Source organism: Petaurus breviceps, unplaced genomic scaffold (assembly GCF_028583685.1).
Source record: "Petaurus breviceps papuanus isolate PSGF00001 unplaced genomic scaffold, PetGlider_PUasm1.0 90700, whole genome shotgun sequence".
Lineage (NCBI taxonomy): Eukaryota > Metazoa > Chordata > Mammalia > Diprotodontia > Petauridae > Petaurus > Petaurus breviceps.
The window spans coordinates 9,891,712-9,916,384 of NW_027187315.1; the positions used below are offsets into that span (position 1 = coordinate 9,891,712).

Below are 24,673 nucleotides of genomic sequence, written 5' to 3' on the forward strand. Positions count from 1 at the left end.
AGAGAGAGAGAGAGAGAGAGAGAGAGAGAGAGAGAGGAAGGAGCATAAGCATAACATTCTGAAATGAGATGACTTGGGGAAAAAAAACAACACCCTTTTGGGTCTAACTGAAGTTACATATCCACAAATTAGAACAATTCTGAACTTCAAACATCCTTAAAAAGACTACTCTCACATCATAATATGTTAATCATGACTAAAATAAGTTAGATAATTTCATGTAAAGAGGGTATTAATAGGCTAACCCTAAAGAAAAACACCCCTACTGGTATATTACACACTAGTTAGGGCAGATAGAAATATGTACATAAAAAATGTTCTGCTACCGTTCTACAGAAAGGTTTCATTTGCTTATCAACTATTTTTTTCCATTCTTTAAAATTACCTCCTTGCATTAAATATACTCAAACTAAAACAAGTAACAATTGAATTTTCCTTAATTGCCTGATTTCTTTTTTTGCACTACCCTTAAAAAAAATTCCTCCACTGTGCTTTTGTGTTCTTGGCTTCTACAGAGTTATTAGGAATCTGCAAACAATTTTACAATTCTAACATGCACCAGATGATATCCATTAGTAGGCAATGCCATTTTTTTTTTTTACTTACCCATTCTGGATAAAGCATTATTTCCTGGGGACAATGCTGCAGCTTCCGTTAGCTAAAAATCCCTCTTCACAACTAGATAAATCTTCACAAGTAGATAAAAAGCTCTTTTTCAGATCCCTTGGAACTCTTCCCTTCACCCCCCTCCAAAGTAAGAAGCTATTAGCATTTCATTCCTGTGACAAAACAAAGGAGAAAAAAAAAGGAATAAGTCCACACAAGTTCCTGGCAAAGATTTTAAACTGCATTCTTCTAAGTTTAATCAGTAAACAATCTTAAAGTGACAGTTACCAGTTCATAAAAGTTAGAGATTAATCCAATCAGCAACAACTGGCTTCGTTGCATACCACTGGCCTGGTCAATCAGCAGCACTGATAACTTTTTTTATCACATGTTGCTGAATCATTCTATTCTCAATGTTACAACATACGTGTAACTGAAGACTGGAGGAGAGTTTGCTTCAGTTAAGCTCTAGCTCTGGGAGCTCTTATAGAGAACCGCCAATTAGCTGATGACCAATCACAGCCTGCAACTAGTACCTCAGTCACATGATAGGGCAAGTCCCCATTACTGCAAAATTTCTGAATTACTGGGGTTACACAAAGGACACTCAATGGGGAGGGGCTGGGGAAGGAGTAAACTCAAATAGAAAACGCCCAGGCTGAGGCAGCTAGTTCTATAAAGCAGGAAACACCCTAGCCTCACACAGACATAGATACATTCTCAACTAGCCCTAAGAGGGATGTCTGGCACATGTTAAATTAATCCCTGGGCAAGAGATTGGCTTTATAAATCTACTACAGAAATAAACTCATTCCACTTGTTCTCCTTCCCCTTCCCTCTTTACAGAGTTTCTAAAATTTTAGTTTCCAAAAACATTAAAAGAAAAAGGACTGGTTTCCCCATAACATTAGCTGTGCTATGCTCCCCCCCCCCACTCCCACCCTTTCCCCCCATTTTTGGTTTCTGAAAGGATATTATGTCAAATGTATATTTTATGGTTAGAAGTATTTATTTCAAATTGCTATTATAAATCAGGTAAAAGTAACGAATTACTGGGACCAATTAGCATAGTAACTAGTGAAAACATCTGTCACAAAAACATTCTGAACTTTTCTTCAGGTCTAGAGGAAAAATTCATTATAATAAGAAAATCTTTCCCCATTTTAAGTAAAAATAATTTTTAAAATATGGAATCCCTCCAACTTATCAAATATTTTAAAGATCTGTTCTAGGTTTTTTTAAAAAAAAAAAGGACATTTTCATCTCCCCCAAATAATTGTTTCTTAATGAATTTTAGTTTTTTTTCATTCTATTTTCAAGCCACTGAAAATGACTGATTTCAAAATACAGTCTCTGCTTCTTTCAAGTCTGGGATAGTTACATTTTGATCACCAAGCTGCAGTAGCTGGTTTTCTTTAAGTAACAAGAGGAAGGATCCTGGTTACTGCTTGCCATTCTCAATTTATGGTAGTAAGTGCACATCAGGGAAACCAGCCATGATTACTCCAGCTCCCTAAACCCCACTCCTTTGCTCCTCAGAACAAGGATGTTTTTTAAGAAATGGGGTGAAAGGGTCCATGTAGATAGGATTCAGTCATACTACTACACAGTGACTATGGTTAATCCCAGAAATACAGTGAAAGTTAACGACAGTACAGGCTAAATATAGACATTTCATTTGAAAACATATTCCCATTAGTTTTCTACAATTGGATAATATGCAGAAGAAAGTCTTAGAACTGGTTTGAAAAAAATAGTATATTCTTTTTCTCACCATAAAATAGCTAAGTTAGCAATTTTACAAGTGAGACAACTAAAATTTCTAATTCATATATCAACATCAAGTAGATTTTACATATTAAATTTAAATTACTACATGTAAGCAGTATTTCTGATCACCAATTAAATGGTTTAATGATTGAATCCTTTGGAAACCATTCTTTTACATTTCATTTCCTACTCACTTAAAAATTACAACCCTAACCTTTTCATATCATATTTTGCTGCACTTTAAAAATAGAATTAAAAACTAGGCAAACTTCCCTTGAGTTATTTAATTTCTTTACAGTAGGCACCTAGGTAACACATTCTAGAAACATGTAATTACTCTTTCCCTAAGGAGGCACTGTGTTACAATGGGGAAAACATTGGTTATGAAGTCACATGTCATAGGTTCAAATTCTGTCTCAAATTGCTTACATATATGACCTGGGGCAACTGATTTAGCCAGGCCTCAGTTTCCAGATCCGCAAAATGAAAGAGTTATCTAGACAGTCTTTGAGATTTCTTCTATCATGTGCTCTCCTCACTTCTATTTTTGATTTACTGAACATAATGCTAGGGATAATAATAAATAACTTCATATGCAATATTTTCTTGGTTTTTATCAGCTCTATGCAAAGGTATTTCATGTTTTGTTTTGTTTTTTTAAGCTAAAATGACCTTAATAACATTGAAACCACCTCAAGAGTGTGACGTCAGAGCTTTCCTATTCTGTACCTGGGATAAATCAAATTCTTTGAATGCAAAAGCAATTCCTTTGGAATATGCCACTGGCAAAACCTCTAATAGCTTTTTCAAGTCACCAAAGGTGTTATTAAGGGAATTACTGCTTAACTACATTACAGCAGTAGTGGTGGTGCAAGAGTTAATTATGAATTTCAATTGTGTCTAAGAGACAAGTCTATAAGTAGCTTATAATTCTAGCTAATTCTGTACCTCTGTCAAACCTAATTTAGATTTTTGGGTCCCAGAGGGTTTTTTTTTTCCTCTCCCAGGAAGTAGTAAAGATGATGGAAGTCATATTATACGGTTTCACTTTTGTATTTATAAGAGTAGCTCTTATAAAAACAGATATAACCACACACAAAGTCATGAAAACATCAAATAATGCAAGGAAAGATATTCTGACCTCAACAAGCTTATGATTCGCAAAATTTAAATTTATAATCAAGTACAGCTTGATCTTTAACAATTCTAATTTATTGTATTTGCTCCCATAATTTTCCTTGTGTCTGTTCTTCCTTCAGTAGACATGTTAACATTAACACTAGTGGGAAGAAATTATACATATATATATATATTATAACACATATATATATGTGTTATAGCTAACACATGAATGCTATAGCTAGAAGCATAATTTGCCTATGAGGACCCTCTGAAGGCTTGGTCATAGGAGTTAATTATGTTTAACTCTTTCAGCACTCCTATTCCTTTCAAATACAGTAAGGTTAAGTTGGAGTATCAATTGCTAGTCAGTCAATAAACATTTATCAAGTGGCTACTACGTATCAAGCACTGTGTCAGGCACTGAGGATACAAAAAGAGGCAAAAGATAGTCCTCGCCTTCAAGGAGCTCAAAATCTAATTCACAAGCATGCAAATATGTACAGATAAGCTATATACAGGACAGAGAAACGGAAAAAAAGATGGAAGGCACCAGAATGAAGAGCTGGGAAAGACTCCCGGTAGAAAATGGGATTTTAGCCTGGCTTAAAAGAAATCAGGAGGTTAGAGATGAGGAGGAAGAGCACTCCAGGCATAGAAGGCAGACAGCCAGAGAAAATGCCTGGAGCTGAAAGGTGGAATGTCTTGCTTATGGAACAATCAAGGAACACTGGGTTGAAGAGTATGCATCAAGGAGTAAAGAATAGGAAAGACTAGGAAGACAGGAGAGGGCTGGGTTATGAAGGGCTTTAAATGCCAGAGAATTTTGTATCTGATGCTAGAGGCAATTGAGAGCCACTGGAACAGACCTGCACTTTAGGAAAATCACTTTGATGGCCAAATGGCAGATAGAGCACCAGTACAAGGTTATGAGGGCAGCACCAGACTGGGGAGGAGAGAGCTTTTGAGACGTGTTGCAGAGAACGAGGCAGACCCCAGCAACAAATTGGATATGGGGGGCGAGAGACAGTGAAAAATCTAGGATGACTTCTAGGTTGTGAGCCTGAGGGACTGGGAGGATGGTGGTGCCCTCTTCTAGCAGGTGGGGAAGATTTTGGGGAAAGATAATTAATTCAGTTTTGGACATATTGAGTTTAAGATGTCTACTGCCCTCCAGTTTGAGATGTCTGAAAGGTGACTGGAGATGTGAGATTGGTAGTCAGCTGTGAGGTTAGGACAGGTAGAGTTGTGAATCGCCAGTACAGACAAGGTTATTTAAATCCATGGAGCTGATGCAATCACCAAGTAAAATAATACTGATGGAGAAGAAAAGACAAGCCAAGAGAGAAGAACCCTGTGGGACACCTATGATTAGAGAACATGACCTGGATAAGGAAGCAGAAAAGGAGACTGAGAAGGAGCAGCCGGATAGGTAAGAAGAGAACAAGGAGAAAGTAGAGTCCTGAAAACCTAGACAGAAGAAAGTTATCAAGGGGAAGAGAAAGTGATCAACCGCGTCAAAGGCTGCAGAAAGGTCCAAGAGAATAAAATTGTTAAAAACCAAACGAGTTATCCAGGGAAACAATAATGTGGAAGGAAAATAATTCCCTATTTACTCCTCAAATAAAGGAGAAAAAGTTGAAGGGAGAAGAGAGCAATATATAAAAATGGTACAAATCAGTTAAATCAAGAATTGTTTAGAAACAGGTAAGGTGGGACAGAGGATTGAGCAGTAGGCAAGATCTAAGATTAAATGAGATAATATTTGTAAACATTTAGTACAGGTCCTGGCATATAGTAGGTGCTTGCTTAATAAATGCTTGCTTCTTTCTTTTTCCCTTTATTCACTTTACAAAATGCTTCTCCCACTGACTCATACCCATAAGACTGTAATCAATAGGTAAATTTTAAATAACCTAATAATTTAATTTGAATTACAAAAATCTAATTCACATAATATCTTTCAAGAACATGTTTACTGAGGTATAAATGGTTAATGTATGAGGCCTTCACATTTGTCTATAACATTTTATTCAGTACTTAAACTAGGTAACCTCGAGACAGTGATTAATCTAGCTATTAATTTTGTTTTTCAACTTACCACTAACCTAAAGAAAGTTACATTAATAAGCACAGTGATTAAATTTTATAACTATACAGCTTTCTGTTAAAATAATAACCTCAAAAATATTAACAAAAACACTACAAAATGTCCATCACAGCACATTTCCTATTGTCATATATGTCCTACATAATATTTGGGGATTATTTTTATTAATGATAATAATGATGTTGATAATACTGAGCATTAAAATTTTCAAAGTTCTTCAAAAATATTATTTCATACTAGCCTCACAACCAGGGGAATAGCTGCTATTATTATCCCCATTTTTACAGGTAAGGAAACAGTCCCAGAGAGGTTAAGTGACTTCCATGGTCACCCAGCTAGTAAGAATAGAGGCTGCATTTAACACAGGACTTCCTGACTATAGGTCCAGTGCTCCACCCACTACACCAGCCAGCTAGCTGCCTCATGGCTGAGTCATTCACAAATTGCCATTTATGAATGTGGAAAACCCAATTCCATATGTTTTATCATTTGTATCCTTTTTTTCCCCTTCATGACAATCTATTTCATTATTTTAAAAAACAGTCTTGGTGATTTAAACACCTGGTTTTGCTAATGTGATCTGTATGTGATTCTTCTTCTAAATCTTCTAGTTTTTCATAAAAATATATGTATGTATACACACACATAAATACGAGAGAGAGAGAGTGAGTGTGTGTGTGTGTGTGTGTGTGTGTGTGTGTGATCTTACAGGAAGAAATTATTGATCACATCCTTATTACTTTTATGATTTGGGATCTAGTAGTGTAGTTTACTGAGCAAAAGGACTTCTTGCTCTTGCTTTCTTCCCCCGCCCATTTTTTAGAACATACTGACTCAGTTTTAGGCTTCAATGACAGATGAATATATAGTGGGTGGGGGTGGTTAAGGGGGTGGGCTGGGAAGGAGAAAAGGAGGATGGAGAAGATGGTTGGGAACCAAGAGCTGAATCATAGCCATGTGAGTAACATCAGGGTTTTTTTTTCTTCTTCTTGCTAAGGGTATGAATCAAATTAAGTTTGTTTTCCTGTGGGTGAAGGGAGACTATAATAGCATGAATCAGAGCAATTATCAAATATGTGGCACAAACTAAAAATTAATTACAATCACTGCCTTCTCTCAAATTTCTGCCAGAAGATGCAGGGGGCTTTTTGTTCATTGATATAATCTTTATAAAACATTCTAAAAGTCTAAACTTTTCAAATATCACTTCCTCCTTTACCTTTTCTTCCCCCTATTAATATCTCAGAAATGGGAACTTATTGAGACGTTTCTATAAAGATACATGTTTTATATCCTGTTAAGATCATACAATCACTTCTGCTGGGTGGGTCCTGGGGCAAAATTGCAGTTTAAATAAAGTACAATCCAGCCTTCAGAGAACTTACAATCTATTTGGAGAATGAAATATGACACACAAATATAAATAACTGCAGTATGTAATATTACTTGATAAGGAACAAAAATACCATGTCTAATGATGGGAATGCACCAGGATACAATTTATTTTGCCACCAGCAATGTGATCAAAGCATGGGGAAGTGTTGTTACAAAAACAAGCACCAGAATTATGAATTTTGCCCCAAGAACATTCCAGTACAAATACTTAACATTCACATGCATACATGAAAAGTGATAGACTATAATTATAAAAACTCTGAATAGAAACGAAAAAGTCACCTGAAAGGCTTTTTCAAAGTTTTAAGATTGTTTCATGTGGAAGAAAACAAATGACAAGTTTATACACAGTCAAGGGCGGCCGGGGGGAGGGGAGGGGAGGTGGTCAGCCCACTCCATCTCCTATGGCCTTTGAACTAAGAACTGTTTTATATTTTTTTAAAAACATAAAAACCTGGGGTGGCTAGGTGGCTCAGTGAATAGAGCATCAGCCCTGGAGTTAAGGAGGACCTGAGTTCAAATCTGGTCTCAGACACTTAACACAAAAACTAGCCGTGTGACCTTGGGCAAGTCACTTAACCCAAATTGCCCAACAAAAAGCAAAACAAAACAAAAAAGCATAAAATCCATTCTTAGCTTGTGGGCTATACAAAAACAGGTAACACCCTGGGTTTGCAAGATCCGGTTGGAAAGGACCTCAGAGACTATCTAATCCAATGATTTCATTTTTATGAGGAAACTGAGACATGTACCCATGGTCACATCAGTGGTAAGCACTGGAGGTGGGATTTGAACCCAGATCTTTAATTCTAGAAGCAGTGAACGATCTTTCTACTGTACTACACTGACTCCCTTTACATAAAGTATTAAAGAAAGAGTATGAAAGGAGTTTGTTTGTTTTTTAAAGTACATGGGATATCTTTGGATATTTACTTACAGTATTAGAAAACACTGTGATTTTCCTGTGCTCTAAATTGATGCATTCTAAAAAGAACCACATCATTTTCTAATATCCAATGCTTGAAACATATCTAGTGCTCATTCTGTCACTAAGACTCTCTGAACTCTCTTTCAGGGTCACTGGTGAGCAAAGTATTTTGTAAATGGTCAAGTGCTATATGAATGAGAGTTATCATTTATTTGGTTACTTCAATACTCCAAAATATTTGTGTGGGCGTTGCTTATGCTACCCTTTGGAACCTCAACACAAATTTCTTTTATTTTTAAAATTCTACTTTCTCATCCCACTCCACCATCACTCTCCTTCCCCATGAGAAATGAAGAATAGTCAAGCAAAACAAATTCCTGCCTTGGCCATGTTTAAAAAAGGGGAAAAAGACTCAATGTACACTGCAAGTCCATGACCTCTCTCCATCAGGAGGAGGGTAGTATGTTTCATCATGAATCCACTGTGCTAATCAGAGTCTCTCAAATTTGTTTATCTTTACAATATTTTTGTTAGTATATAAATAGTTCTCCTGGTTGTGTTCACTTCACTTTGCATCAGTTCATACAATTCTTCTCAGGTTTTTTCTGAATTCATTCCTTTCATCACACAATAATATTCTATCACATTTATGTATCATAACTTGCCCAACAAAAACGTCAATTCCTCCACACTTATTGTTGGCAGTTTCACAAACTGATGTGGCCTTGAAATTCACCACCTACCGGTCCTCTATTGATGCCTCTTTCCTGACTTAGGTAGGCTAAGCCTCTCTGGAAAACAGATTAGTGTGCCTTTAAAAGAAACAGGTAAGTTTGAAAAAGGGAAAGAGGGGAAGGGTTTGCAGGGGTTTGAGGTGGGGACAGTAGTTCTGTTTTGGTCATTTTGATTTTGATATGCAGTTTAAAAGGTCTAATAGGCAGCTGATAATGCAAGCTTAGAGCTCAAGAGAGTGACTAAAGTTTCTTAGAATACAGATCTGTAAATTATCTGCAAAGAGATAAGTGAACCCCAGGGAGCTGATGTGATTTTCAAGTAAGATCGCATGAAAAAACAGGCCCCAGGACAAAATACTGGAAGACATCCAAATGGTGGTAACAAGGATAAGGAATGAGTGGAAGAGATTGAGGAGCAAACCCAGAGATGAGAGAGTATCCAAGAGGAGAAAGGAGGTTGACAGTGCCAAATGCTGCATAAAGGACAAGAAAGATGAGGACTGAGAAGAGCCCATGAGACCAGCAATTAAGAGATCCTGAGTAATTCTGGAGAGAGTAATGAGGCTGAGAAAGCAGCCTGCAGAAGAGAAAGCGTACATAGGTTTTTCTCAGAGTCTGTCAAAGAGAGGGAGGAATGATGACAATTAGTGAAGTTTTATTTTTTAATTTAATTATTGATTTAAAAGATGATGGAAGAGTGGGGTATAAGCAGTCAAAGAGGGAACATAAGATCAGAAAGAGGCAGAGGAAAGGGCAATATGTTGGAGAATATGGGAAGTGATTGGGTCCATTGAGAGGGGTTGGCATTCTGCAGGAGAAAGAATACTTCTTCATCAGAGACTGAAGGAAATAGTGGGGGATGATGGATGGGGAGGAAAGAAGTAGAAACTTTCTGGGAATGTGCTTGATTTTTTTTTAGTAAAGTATGAAGTAAAGACCTCATCTGAAGTGGGGAAGAAATACTGTGGGAGGCGTGAGGAGACAAGAAGGAGAAGGAATACATTAGAGAAGAAAAAAGACTGCTATGAGGAAGCAAAGGCCCAGTTTGGGTCAGATTACATAAATGTGCAGTGGGCCCAGTCAGCACAAGTTAACGGCTCTCTCTAATTCTATTAAACAGCATGTGAGTAGGAACAGAGGAGGTGGATGGCGGGGAGTCATAAGGGTTTGGCAAAGCAGGAAGCAAATAGGAAAAGGGAGCAAAGAACTCAAGAACAGAGAATAGTGTAGAGTCAAACCAGTTCACTAAAGGACGGAGACTGGCAAAGGAGAAGAGTGAAACCAGGTAAGAGGTGGACTGGCCAATTTATAGGGAAGGAGGGATTCTAGGTCATGGTGAATATAATTTCTTAGTTAAGGAAGAATAAGGTACAGGGAAAGAGGGAATGCCAGGAAATAGTGATCAGATAAAGGGAAGTTAAAGTTTTTAATTGTAGAAGTGGAATCCTTGTGCATTCTAGTGAGATCAAGTGTATCACCATTCCTATGTGTAGATTAGGTAAAACAGAGTAGTAGGTCTTCAGGTAAATTATTTCAAGACCACTATAGGATAAGCCAAGTTGTAACTTTCCAATTTCTACTTCAATTTACATTTCAAAGTTTTGATTATGAAGAAATAGTTCCCTTTGATTTAAAAGTTTTGGATTTAAATTGTTGCAGATCTACAAAATCCTCAAAGCAACCCATGTACTCTAAGCATGACAGATATCTTTAATTAACTTGTGAGCATATATCAAGTTGTAGTTCAAATGCAACAATCAGTCAAGAAAGATTTATTATGTACCTACTATGTGCCAAGCATTAGGGATACAGTGCCTAGGCACTGAGAATACAAATAAAAAGCAAAAAAAAAAACCCTACTTGCAATGAACTTACATTCCAAAAGAGGAGATAAGTACATATAAAAATATATAGCACATATACACAATTATTTCACATATACAAAGTATTTAAAATACCGAGGTAATTTGGGAGGAGGGCACAAGATAGAGGCAGTGGGAGGGAAATTAAGAAAGACAAGTGAGTTATAAGCAGACCTTCCTTTCAGACTAGGAATCATCAATAGACATCAATAGACAGTGTTGAATTTACTCCTCAGGATTTTAATTCAGTAACAGAGATTGTCAAAGTATGTATGAAGTCATTCTTGAGATTCTATTTCATCTCTCTACTTGAAAGTTCTGATTTTTATAGAAGTCAACTTTGCAATGTAATTTCTAGCCTGGGTTTTACACATAAGGAGAGTTTTGAAATTTTCCAAATTTTTTTTTTTTGCCCCCAAAACAAGGTAAAATTTTTTTTTTTTTTTTGCGGAGGAGGAGGAAGTCAATGACAGCTGAGGAGAATCCTCCTCCTCTGCAAAAAAAATGTTTACCTTGTTTTTAAGTAGTTTAGTGGATAGAACACTTAATTAGAAAGAGAAAGTAGAGATGGTCAGATTGTTAAATACCAAATCATTTCAGATTAATTATGTATGCAAGGAAATGACCATAGAATAATCATATCTTCAAGGGAGGAAAAAGAGGAAGCTTTCAGGTGTTTTTAACCAGGACACTGAAATTTACATATACCACTGACACTAACCAATAGAATCTGAAATTTGAAACTCAACGTATGTCACAGTCATACATAAGAAACAGTTTACAATTAAAAAAAAGAGTGGGAAGGATGGTAGAAAGCAGTGTTGGCTAGGAGATTTTTAGGGGGGTAGGATGTAGAAAAGACTTCCTAATGAAATAAAACCCATCTGGTTCAATTCTATTTTATAGATGAGGAAACTGAAGGAGTTTATCCAAAGTTCCACAACTAGGTCATGCGGAAGCCCCAAGTCCAGTCACTAGACTATCCTATGCTGGGCAGCATGAGCTTAGGGGGGAAGTGACAGGAAGGGATGATGGACTTCACTGGGATGATAGGTGGAAGAAACGAGTCATCAGCTCCTCCCAACAAGTCTTTCCTATGGTTAAAAAAAGGTGGTTGTGGTGGGGGTAATTATGACACAATTACAGGGGAGAGAATGAAAGCCTAGGAAAGGAACCCACTGACAAGTGCAGAATTAGATTTCTAGAAATTATCATTATATCAGATGCTGTAGGACGGTCTACATATTATCTAAAGGCCACTGTGGCACTGTGAACAGAGAGGTCGGTCTTGGAGTCGGGGTCCAAGGCTTACCCTGTACGAGGTACAAGGCTGTACGACCATAGGCAAATCACTGCCTCTCTGTACTTCCACACAACTCTCCTGAGACCCTAAATTAGGGGCAAATTGCCAATCTGCACCTATGCAGAAAGTTTATAGAGGAGGAATTCTTTACATGGCTGAAATCACAAGTTTGAGTAACAACAAAACATTTATGTGCTTATCAGTAGTACCTAATATTTTTCTTCACTTCAATTCCTTCCCTCCTTACTCAGTCCTAGGAGTATCTCTAGGTAGTATTGAGAACCTTACTCATCATGACCAATCTTTTTCAAGAATCCACTGGGTGACAACTTTATCAGGCATTATGGGGGCTCACTGTTAAACAATTAAACAATTTAGAGATTTTATTGGAAGTATGGCTACTGCCTCAACAAAATGGGATATAGATCAAAGTTCTCTATTCCATTAATCTTCTTTTATTAAGTGTCTACTATGTACCAGGAATGGTGGTAGGCCGTGGTCATACAGATACTACACACCACCACCCACACTTCACTTATTGTTTAGTTGATTAGTCGTGTCTGACTCTTCTTGACCCCATTTGGGGTTTTCTTGGCAAAGATACTGGAGTGGTTTTGCCACGTTCTTCTCCAGGTCATTTTATAGATGAAGAAACTGAGGCAAACAGGGTGAAGTGATTTGCCCAGGGTCATACAGCTAGCACGTATATGAGGCTGGAGTTGAACTCAGGTCTTCCTAACTCCAGAGCCAGCACTCTTACCCAGTGGAAGCTAGTTGCAGGCATATTTTTGTATGGGTGAATGTTTGCATGCATGCATGCATGTATAAAATGACTTAGACACAAAAGGTGACATCATCAATTAGAGGAATAAGGGAAAAAATTACCTCTAATATTTACAGCTAAGGGAAGAGTTCATGATCAAACAAGGGATAGAGAGGATCACAGAAGGTAAAGTGGACAATGTTGATAATATAAAATTATTTTTACACAAACAAAACCAGTGTAGTTAAAATTACAAGAGAAAAGTAGCTGGGGGGTGGGAGTGGGTGGAAATCTCTGCAGCAGGTTTCTTTAATAAAAATCTCATTGCAAACATTTATAAGGAACCAATTAAATTTATAAGACCAAGAGCCATTCTCCAGTTCGTAAATGATCAAGTGATATGAACAGGTAGTTTTCAGAAGAATAAATCAAAGTTTTATCAATAATTATATGAAAAAATACTCAAAATCACTCATAATTGGAGTCATGCAAATTAAAGCAACTCTGAGGTTCTATCTCACACCTGTTACATTGGAAAAGCTGACAAAAAAAGGAAAATGACATTCTGGAAGGGCTGCAGGAAAACAACTATATTGATATATTGTTGGTGAATCTATGAACTGGTCTAATCCAGGGGTTGGGGAACCTTGCGAAGGCCACATGTGGCCTTCTAGGTCCTTGGGTATGGCCTTTTGACTTTATACTTAATAAAATCCTTTTATTAAGGGAATTTGTTCTGTGAAGTTTGAATTCAGTCAAAGGGCCATATTTGAGGACCTAGAGGGCTACCTAGAGTAGCCTCAAGGACGCAGGTTCCTCATCCCTAGTCTAGTCATTTTGAAAAGCAATTTAGAACTATGTTCAAAAAGTTATTAAATTGTACATGTGCTTTGACCTAGTGATATCACTACTAGATTTACACAGTGATATCACTAGTAGGTCTATACCCTAAAGAGACAAAAGAGGAAAAGATCCTATATGTAAAAAAAATATTACTAGTAGAGGAGAGGCTTCCTTTTCTCTCTCTTTCTGCAATTAAGGTGGGAGGGAAGGGTGGCAGAGAGAAAGAAGTAGTAACAGTGTACACGTGGGAAAAAAGGGAGCTGGATAGTGGCTTACATAGCAAAACCCAAAGGAACCTGTCACACTCAGACAGCAGAGCTCATCACACTGCTACTCATGGTATGATGTTAGATCAAGTCTGAAGGTACCTTCCTCCTCCTCTGTGTCCAGGGCCATCATGTCTTTTGAAGTCCTCCCTGAAGAGACTGATCTTTTTTGATACTGAAAACTGGTTGATTATTGCCACTTTCAAGTCTATCCCAGCATGGACCCAGGGCAAATCAGGGGCAATAAGTCCAAGAGAGAAAATGGTCTTCTTTGTATCAGTTTTTGGAAACCTTGTTACTTGAGTTACAATTCCTTTGGATTACTGACTCCCTACCACACTCCCCATAGCATTTGTTCTAAGTTCAAGTCATCTAAACCATCCTTCCCCCTGCCCTGCTTCTCTTGAAGCAGATGACATTCCACCAAGAAAAATGAGGCCACCTATCCAGAGCTCCCCCTTATCCCCAGTTCTATTAAGTCCACTGAACATCATGAAGAAAGATGTACATCAATCAACATCATTGGAGAATGGTCTTGCCATGGCTGACTCCTCTAGTTTTGCCCTTGACTGCATTCTCCCTAACCCTTTCTCCAGCAGCTTGTCCCTTCTATCCTCCATTCTCTCTATCTAATGTTCAACCATTTCTTATCTATTCCCTGATTCCTTCAAACATGCTCAGGTTTCCCCATCCTTAAAAAAAAAACTCATTTAATCTTACAATTCCCTCAAGCTATCATCCTGTACCTCTCCCTTTCACTGCCAAATTCCAAGAAAATCTTTCTACATTCTTTCCTCCACTTTATCACCTTCTACTCATTTCTTAACCCTGTGCATTATGACTTCAATGTCTACAATTCAATTGCTCTCTCCAAAGTTATTGATGATTAAAAAAAAAAGTCAATGTCCTTTTCCCAGTCCTCAAATGCTTGCTGATTAATTAATAAAACTCTCTTCAGTGTTTGTTACCTATGACTCCCCCCCCCCCCCCCTCTCCCAACTTCTTTTGTGGATATTCTTTTCTCCCTGGGTTTTTGTGACAATTTTATGTCATGGTTCTCTTCCCAGCTTGAAAAAGTCTTCTTGGTTTCAATCCAACAAGTAGGCTGATAATCATGACATAATCCATGTCCTTTTCCTAAGTGTGGTTATACCCCAAGATATATTCTCTCTCTTTCTCTCTTCCTTCCCTCCCTCCCAGGTATCATCTCTCTTCTGAGCTCTAGCTCTTCATCTTCAGCTATGGATCTCTCCCAGTGAGAATTCATGATCTCCTCCAAATACAACCTTCCTCCTAACTTTCCTACTTCTGATGAAGGCACCAACATATTCTTCTAGTTATATACACACATGTGCACACACACACACACACATACACAACATAGGAGTCATCCTCCACTCTTAACTCTTACTCACCATGCTCCCCTTTTTCAATATTTAGCAGTTACAAAATCTTGTTGATTCTATATTCACAACATCTCCCATATCCTTCCTCTTCTCTCTATTCACCCTAACTGTATCAGCTTCTTCACTGGTCTCTATTCTCTATAATTCATCCTCCATACACAACTGCCAAATTGAAAGTACTAGTCTGGCCATGTCATTCTCATGTGCAAGAAGCTTTTAATGTCTCCGTATTGACTTGGGGGATAAAATACCAATTCCTCTGTTTGACATTTACAGCCTTTAACAATATGACTCAAACATCCTTCCAGGATGATTATATATCACGATCCAGAAGTTCCTTCCAATGGGGTAAATCGAAATCCATCCATACCTGCCCATCCAATCTATGTCTTCTCATAAATTTACAAAAGTGGGTCCACCCAAACTGCTGAAGACTATCTTCAATAGCCTTCTCTTTTCACCATGTGACATCTTTCCTTCTTATCATAAAATCCTTAGATGATATCTTTTACTACTGTTCTTCAAAGTTCCTTGATGGTTTTATGTTGTTGTCAACCATTAATCTTTCTTTGTTGCCCTCTACAAGACATTTACTTTTTCCTTTTTCTTTTTTTGCATTTTGGAGGGCAATTGGGGTTAAATGACTTGCCCAAGGTCACATGGCTAGTTTTTGTGTTCAGTGTCTGAGGCCAGATTTGAACTCAGGTCCTCCTGATTCCAGGGGCTGGTGCTCTATAGCCACCCCTTAATTTTTAGTTCTTCAGAGACAACTATATTTCAGTCTTGCTATAACATAGAGAGAGATTTCTTTCTATGGTGAATAGTGGTATTTTAAAAGATGGTTCTTTTTTTATTTTTTTAAAAGATGGTTCTTTATCTTCATGTTGAACTTACAGTTAGTAATGAGGCTTTAAAATTTCCCAAAGGCAATTTAGCCTGCTCTCCTCCTCCCCATCTTGTGAATGTGACTTTATAATTAATCAGGCTTAACTGAAATTAATATTTTCATTTACCATTTCTGCAAATTAAAACATAACTCTAAGATTTTATGAGTACTAGGACTAAAAACAATAGGCAAAAAACACTTTATACACTGGTATATTCTTGTGATCCATCATCACTGTCCAAGAGACATAAAAATTTCATTCAGAAAACAAAGAAAAAGTAAGAATGACCTTAGCTTATTTAAATAAAAACCTCACAAAATTTTGATGATATCATGTTTATATATACATGAGATATTATCTTTTTTTTATTATCCATTATGAAAAACTTACATTTTTATTTACTTATGAAATTGAAGAAAATTCTTCCACCCTTCACTTATGATGAAGAAGGAAAGGGTTAACATTCTATAGTTTTCCAAATATGGAAGCTATGAGGAGCCAGGGAAGAATGAGAGAGGGAGGAAGGAAACTTCTATTAGAACTTCTTAATTATTTCTGGAGTGATTGTTCTGCAAAATGTTTCCTGAGAAACTCTTGCCTTAACTATTAGAAACCAAAAATTTCAAAATTATAATAGTATTTTAAGGACACTAAAGAGAAAAAAAAGTTCTGCATGGCAAAACATTAAACTATAGTTTATATGATGGGGTATAAATATCTTCTCTTGAAATATAATCTAGCCCAGTGATTAAAAGCACATTAAAATTTCTCAAAATTCAAATTCAATTTGTTTTAGCAGACAAAATAGCTCCATAAAACTAAGTCTCTGCTTGACTGAAATCTTGGGAAGTAGTGCATTGAGAGAAAGGTTAGGATAAATTATTTTTATGATGTGAAATGCCAAGTTATAACAAAATATTTACACAAATTTTGCTTCCAACTAAAAATCACATTAATTTTTTAACATTTAACACTGGTTAAAATAACATTTGTTACATATTTAAAAAACAAATTTCATATTTCTAAATAACCTAGAAATTCAACTCATACACAGAAATTCTCTTTGTACACAGAGGAAAACTATAGGGTTTAGGATGTGCTGCAAGATCCTTTTAGCAGCAATTTGGCACAAACCCCTGAACGTGGGCTGTATCTTTAAAAGGTGTCAGAGGAAAAGCAGATGAAGTGCCATAATCTCCACCCACAGTCATTTAAGAACTGGGGCCTACGCACTCCACACACCCATCCTGCAAATCCACCCTTCTTTACAAACCCACTGTGTTAGGCTATGGAAAACTCAGGACACATAACCACAGTGGCCCCTGAGAAGGCTCTAGCCATACCAAGCAGTACTTTGATGACCTCTACCTACGTGGTCACACTTCCCCTTGATATCCTGTGAGTGGGTTGGCTGGTGGAGTCAGTACTTCCCACAGCTCCACCAGACTGCAGCAGCCGCCCTTATCCTGGAAATTACAAACCCCGCTCTTTTAAAACATTCCATTCTCCTCTAACTCCAACAGGGTTTCCTGCTCCCCTCCCCTTCTAAACAACAGGTCTTTTAACCTAATCTTCCACCCCAGCAACACCTTTAACCATTTAGCTATTTAGTAAAGTGCTTAAAATTACACTTTAGATCTCCTAAGGAGATTGTTCCCTGATTTTTGGAAAGATTTTTGGGTAAGCCACACAGCAACATTCACTGTTATGGGTCACTGTGAAAACCCTGGCAGCATTTAAAGTTGGAACTCCATCTCAGGAACATTTGCACAATAATAAAACTACCTTCATTAAAGAATTTACTTCTTTCTTGGCTAAAGAAGATTCCTATTTAGACAAACCCAAGCATTACATAATTAACCTGGATTGATTTATATGGCTAAAAGTTTTCAGAAACCCTTGACCAATATTCACTTAAAAAAAAAAAATAAAGACCCATTAACCTTAAAAACCATGTCTTAATGAACACTGTATTCCTGAGGCCAACTCTTGTCTTTGTCTTAATATCTTAAAGAGGGAACACAGAATATTTTAGCTTTAGAAACATGAATAGTTCATTTTATTTCATCAATAAATGATCCATAGATTGTACAGCTGAAGGGGACCTCAGATCAGATAGTCTAACCTATTCATTTTACAAGGGGTGAAACTGGAACTCAGAGTTGTACAGTTGTATCCGACTCTCTGTGACCCCATTTGGGGTTTTGTTGGCAAAGATACTGGAGTGGTTTGCCATTTCCTTCTCCAGCTCATTTTACAGATGAGGAACTGAAGCAAACAGGGTTAGATGACTTGCCCAGTGTCACACAGTTAGTAAGTGTCTGAGGCCAAATTTTTACTCAAGATGTGTCTTCCTGACTTAGGCCAGGAACTCCATCCACTGTGCCACCTAAGTGGCCCAGAACTCAGAGAGGTCACAGTAAATATCAGCTGGAATTTGAACCTAAATCCTCTTACTCAAAAGTCAATGTAAATCAATTCAACAAACATTTATTGATTAACAGGCATTGTGCAAATCTGTATACTATACCAGATTACGGTTGTATGATGCTGTCAATATTCTTAACTAAGATTCTGGCACTGTATTGATCTGAAAGGGGAGGGGAGGAAGGGCTTTAACTCAAATGAGTTTTGTAGGTAAGTTCAAGTAGGATACAAATAAAGTGGCAATTAACCCATATAGTATGTAATTTTATATACATCATTCATTAAAACTGAGACAAAAATAAATTGGAAATGTGTCATAGGAACACAAAAAAAGTTAAAGTATTTTTTTTTCTTGCTTAAAGAAAATATGCTGATCATTTCCTTTGAGTAATCACATTTAAGAATGTAATGTGTGCTTAGGAACATATATTTATGCCAATCATGACTCAGAGAGCTCTAGCTCTGGGCTCAAGGAGTTCAATCCTGGGAAAGCCTGACCCTTAAAAAAAAAAAAAAGCATCAGGCTTTTTTTTTTTTTAACTCAAATTCTCTCATTTTTGACCCCCCAGTTCTGAAGAAAATCTCTTCAGCAAAGCTTAAAGCTTTGGGATGATTCATTCCTAGGATATCCCTTAAAAGGGATTAATAAGATCCTTCCTAGAAAAGTTACTCAAAGCATAAACTAAATTATCAGGGAAAGGACAGCTACTTATTTCTTCCATTACACGTACACAAAAACGATCAACACACGAGACCCATGAGAGCACATTTACAAGTACTTATATCATAAGACAACAACCTATTGTCTACTATACCCTACTGAGAAAATACAACTTTGTAGGAGTTCAGCCCAGATAGTTTATTTTCACTTCTCACGTTCACTGTCTATACAATTCACAAGCCTGGAAGTCCTGGATAGCTAGACCATAGCTTAGTCATTCTTTTTTTTTTTTTTCAGTTTTCTTCTGGTTTACATCATTCATTTCCACCAGATATTGAGTTACAAATTTTCTCCCCATTTTTCCCCTACCTACCACCCCAAAATCACAGTCCCACAGGATATCCCCTCCTCCAATCTGCTCTCTCCCTTATTTTCTTCCATACCCCTTTTGAATTTTCCAGTAGGGCATGGTGGATCTCTATGCCCCAGTGCCTGTATATCTTATTTCCCTATTACATGTAAAATACTATTAATGGTAGTATATATATGTGTGTGTGTGTGTGTGTGTGTGTGTGTGTGTGTGTGTGTATTTAAACATTTGATTTTAAAACTTTGAATTAAAGATTCATTCCCTTCCTCCCTTGTCACCCACCCTTACTGGGAAGATAAGCAGTTCAGTATAGGTTGTACATGTGTAGCTAATAAAAAACAATAACATAGTAGATATATTGTAAAAGACTGACTATATTTCCCTCCCTCCTATCCCACCTCTCACTTATTCCATTCTCTACTTTGATCCCATCCCTTTTCAAAAGTGGATGCTTCCAACTTCCCTCCACCCCCCAGCCTGCCCTGCCTTGCATCATCCCCCCTCTCATCCCCTTCCCCCCTACTCTCCTGTACGGTGAGATACCCTATTTAGTGTGTGTTTCATTCCCTCCCCAAGCCAAATTCAATGAGAATAAGGTTGACCCATTCCCTTTGCCTTCCTATTCTTCCCCTCCATTGTAACCATTTTTCCTTGCCTCTTCTTTATGAGATAGTTTACCCCATTCTGCCTCTCCCCATCTCTTCTCATTATATTCCTCTCTCACCTCTTAATTTCACCTTTTAAGTATCGTTCTTTCCTGGTAAATTGATCCTGTGCCCTCTATGTATACCTGTAAACAAATATACATATGTTCACATATGTATTCATATGCCCATATATCCTCATATATAGATGTATGTATATATATATATGTATATATATATATTCCCTTAAACAATTTTCATACTGACAAAAGTTTCATCAGTTACATTTGTTGTTTTTCCATGTAGGAATGTTAACAGTTCAACTTTGACAAGTTCCTTAGGATTTCTTTTCCCCATTTACCTTCTCATGCTTCTCTTGCTTCTTGTATCTGAATGTCAAATTTTCTATTCAACTCTGGGTTTTTCAGCAAGAATGCTTAAAAGTCCTCTATTCCACTGAATGACCATATTTTCCCCTGAAAAATGACACTCAGTTTTTCTTTGTAGGTGATTCTTGGTTTTAATCCCAGGTCCTTTGACCTCCAGAATATCATATTCTAAGCCATTCGATCCCTCAGTGTAGAAGCTGCCAGATCCTGGCTTATCCTGATTGTGTTTCCACAATATTCAAATTGTTTCTTCCTGGCTGCTTGTAATATTCTCTCCTTAATCTGAGAATTCCAGAACCTGGCTATAACATTCCTAGGAGTTTTCTTTTTTGGGATCTTTTTCAGGAGGTGATCGGTGGATTCTTTCAACCTCTATTTTGCCCTCTGGTTCTAAAACATCAGAGCAGTTTTCTTTGAGAACTTCCTGGAGGATGATTTCTAGGTTCTTACTTTGATCATGGCTTTCAGGTAGTCCAATAATTTTTAAATTATCTATCCTGGATCTATTTTCCAAGTCAGTGGTTTTTCCCATGAGATATTTCACATTGCCTTCTATTCTTTCATTTGTTTGGATCTGTTTAACAGCATCTTGATTTCTCATAAAGTAATTAGCTTCCATTTGCTCCAATCTAATTCTGAAGCAATGATTCTCCTCATTGAGCTTTTGAGATTCTTTTTCCATCTGGCAAATTCAGCTTTTTAAGGCATTCTTCTCCTCATTGCCTTTTTGAGCCTCTTTTGCCATTTGAGTTAGTCTATTTTTTAAGGTGTGATTTTCCTCAGTCAGGCTGTTGACTCTCATTTTGTAATTTTCTTACATTGTTCTTATTTCTCTTCCCAATTTTTCCCCCACTTCTCTTATCTGCTTCTTAGGGTCCTCTATGGACTGTAACCAGCTCATATTTTTCTTGGAAGCTTTTGGTACAGGAGTTCTGACTTCACTGTCTTCCTCCTGTTCCATGCTTTCCTCCTTTTTGTCCCCCAAATAGGAGTCTAATGTTGGATTCTTCTGTCTGCTTTGTTTCCTTTGCCTGTTCATGTTGCCCCTCAGTCACTTGACTCCTGGGCTTTTTGCCACAGTAGGACTCTGCCACTAGACAGGGGAGCTTTTGTCCCAAACGCTGGGGTTTTCTCAGTTACCAGAGGTATTAGACGGGTGCCCTCTCTGAGGCCTCCACACGCTTTAGCAAGCTGGACACATGCCCCAGGAACTCCACCCTAGACTGCAATCCAGATCCAAGCAGGTTAAAGCAAGAACGATTACCCCTCAGACTGGTTGCTTGGTCCCCCTACACTCTGCAGGCTAGGAGCTGAAGCTTCCCCGTGGTGCTGGCTGGCTGTGCCAGTGTCTCAGCAGCTTCTTGCCCTGGGGGCAATAGCCACGCACTTCCACTTACTGGGTCCCAAAGTCCAGACTGCACTGACCTCTCACTTTGTCCTTCACATCTATGTGTTGATAATTCTGGAGATGGCCACAGCTGCTGTTGATCTGGAGTCCCTCCAGCCGAGGGCTGGTCAGGCCCGCCCTGGGGCTAAAACCTCTGCTCACAGGGCCTGGGCTCGGCTCCTAGAGTGCTGCTGCGCCAGCCGGGCTGTCCTCATCAGGAGGTTAGCTTCTCTGTGTCATTTTGTGGGTTCTGCAGCTCCAAAGTTTGTTCAGAGTCCCCTTTTTACATTGACTGGGGAAGGTGGAAGCTAGAGCTGCTTGGAGGTCATGCTTTTACTCCGCCATCTTGACTCCGCTTCCCTTAGTCATCCTTAATCTTTTCTGCTGTACCATCTTCCTGATGGTAGTGATATTCTCACAGAGAAGTGGTACCATTTCAGAGAGTACTTCCAGCTGGGCAACCAGCACTTACTCAGGAATTTCTGACCTTTCTCAAATTCAACAAGGTTATCCTATGGGTTGCAAACATTGACTTCTCAGAATTCCTACTGGTAATCTGGTGTTATGGAAGGATGTACAGAAAAGGAGAGGAAGATGGTGTTCTGAGGCTCATTTCTAGGCTCACTTAGGTCCCAGTCACAGGGACCAATCTCAAAGAGTAGACACAAGCCCCTCATGTTCAAAGGCAAAATGTTTCATCTCAGCAAAGGAAAACAGATATTCTGAGCTCATCAAGAAGCCAGTATACATGCCCAGTTCCATCATACCTGTTTCATTCATCAGGGCATCCTGTTCTATTTACTGAATTTTTTCATCCTTACTACTTACCATTCATTAAATGGAAGAACTTCGGTGGACAAATAGAGAAGGAAGATTTGATCAAATTAAATTAAGTACTTGCCAATATGTGCAAAAGGCAAAGACTAAACAGTCCCGTCTGAAAAAATTTACAGTATACTTGGGAGTGAGTCACACAATACATAACTGATAATGAGCAAAGTTAAGGTAATTTGAGGAGGCAAAGGACATTAACAAAAGCAGGCACTCAGGAAAGCTTTCCCAGAGGTGGTAGCGCCCGAGCTGAGCCTTAAAGGAAATAAGAATTCAAAGGCAAGGGTGAATGTTCAGAATTCTAGGGGGAGACTGCTAACTAGGGCAGTCCCACTGGAGAGAAAAGTGAGGGTCATAATGTAAGTTTGGAAAGGAAGATTGGAGCTAGATCATGGAGGGATTTAAACAGAGGTTTAAATTGTATATTCAACAGTAGAGATTTTTAACCTAAAATGTGAGCTTAAATTTTTTTCAATAACTATTTCAATATAAATTGTTTTCTTTTATAATTTTATGTATTTTATTGTTACGCATCTGAAAAAAAAATCTATTATCCTAAAAAGGGGCCCATAGGCTTCACCAGACTGCCAAAAGGATCCATGACATCCAAAAAAAGATTAAGAAACCTTGTTTTAGAGACAATGAGACTTCTAAACACTATTAATTTTATCTAAATTTATGGCTCTGTATTAACTGTGGGTGAAATTCACAAGGGAAAAAAAAAATCAACATTTGTTAAAGAATCCCACACACAAAAAAACCTCAGGTTTGTGATTATTTATATTATCCTTATTCCAAATACAATTTTAAAAACATCTTCTTCAATCCAGGTTGTCTGGATTTTAACTTTAGAATTAATACACCCAAAGACAAAAATCAACTGAACAAGCCAACTCAATTTACCCTACAAAGACAGTTTGTTGAAATGTTTCTATTTTTAAAAAGGGGTAAGGATCTGACCAGTGCTACATTAGACACTCTGTCCTAAAGTAGAACTATTGCTACAATGCATGAAGGGAGTTTTCTATACATAAAGCAGTGATTTCTCGAATGCTGCAAAAGAGAACATCAAAGATGCATTCATAATCTTGTGACCTTTTACTGTTATGTTTGGTGACTTAAAAGATTGAGTTTCCTCAGTTTAAATTACACCCTGTGAATAGTTGGATTGGATCTGACAGGATCTGGTTCCTAAGACAGGTTTTTTTGAAGAAAGTATTTAAGATGGGGTAGGGGATGGGGAGTCTTCCAGCTTAAACAAACCCGTTTAAAGTTTGTTCTTAATGAGAGTAGAAACATGAATCTAGGATCAGTCTTGGAAGACTAACCTCTATCATAACCTAGTTTCTTCATTGTGTAATTTTTCTAGGAGGTATTGGTTTAAGTCATTTAACCTCCTGGGGTCTTAGGAAACTCTCTAAGATTACAAACTGGAGATGAGTTGTCTATCTGCATCAGTGGAGGGAATTTCCACAGCAGAAGTTTCTCACACCAAGGAAACCACAGGTCCTGACCCTCTCAAAATAAAGCAGATGCTGGGATCACGGGGGAACCTTCATGGAGTAGGAGGGCATGGTTTTGCTACAAGAATTCAGAATAACCATTAGTCTTCAACAAAACAGGGGGATGCACAGCTACCCTACTTTTCAATGTTTTTATTGGTAGTAGTTTTTCTTTAACATCATAGAAAATAAAAGCCTGGCACAAATTAGGAGTAAGCTTTCTAAGACAGCATCCTTTACCTTCCAAATAGCTGTGAAAGAAACAAAAACGGTTTTGAAACCTTCAATAAGAACAAATCCCATAATGAAATCTATTCAGCATCTGGGCATAAATTACAATAAACAACCTGGTTTAGTCAATTTGACTAAATAGGGCTATTGCACTCTCATGTTTGGTTTGAACCCTCCTTACGTCTGGGACTCATCAAACCTAATGTCCTCTAGGGGAAGCCAAAAGGGAGGGAACAGGT

General features: G+C 37.8%; 1 long non-coding RNA gene across 6 annotated transcripts in view; it reads right to left on the reverse strand.

Moving 5' to 3' along the window:
• LOC138144450 (uncharacterized) overlaps positions 1-24,673 on the reverse strand; it is a 186,934-nt gene that overhangs the window by 61,402 nt on the left and 100,859 nt on the right. For all 6 annotated transcript variants that reach the window (XR_011163961.1, XR_011163963.1, XR_011163962.1 and 3 more), the window contains one exon: positions 607-779. This is a non-coding gene — a long non-coding RNA (uncharacterized lncRNA). The remainder of the gene's footprint in view (positions 1-606; positions 780-24,673) is intronic.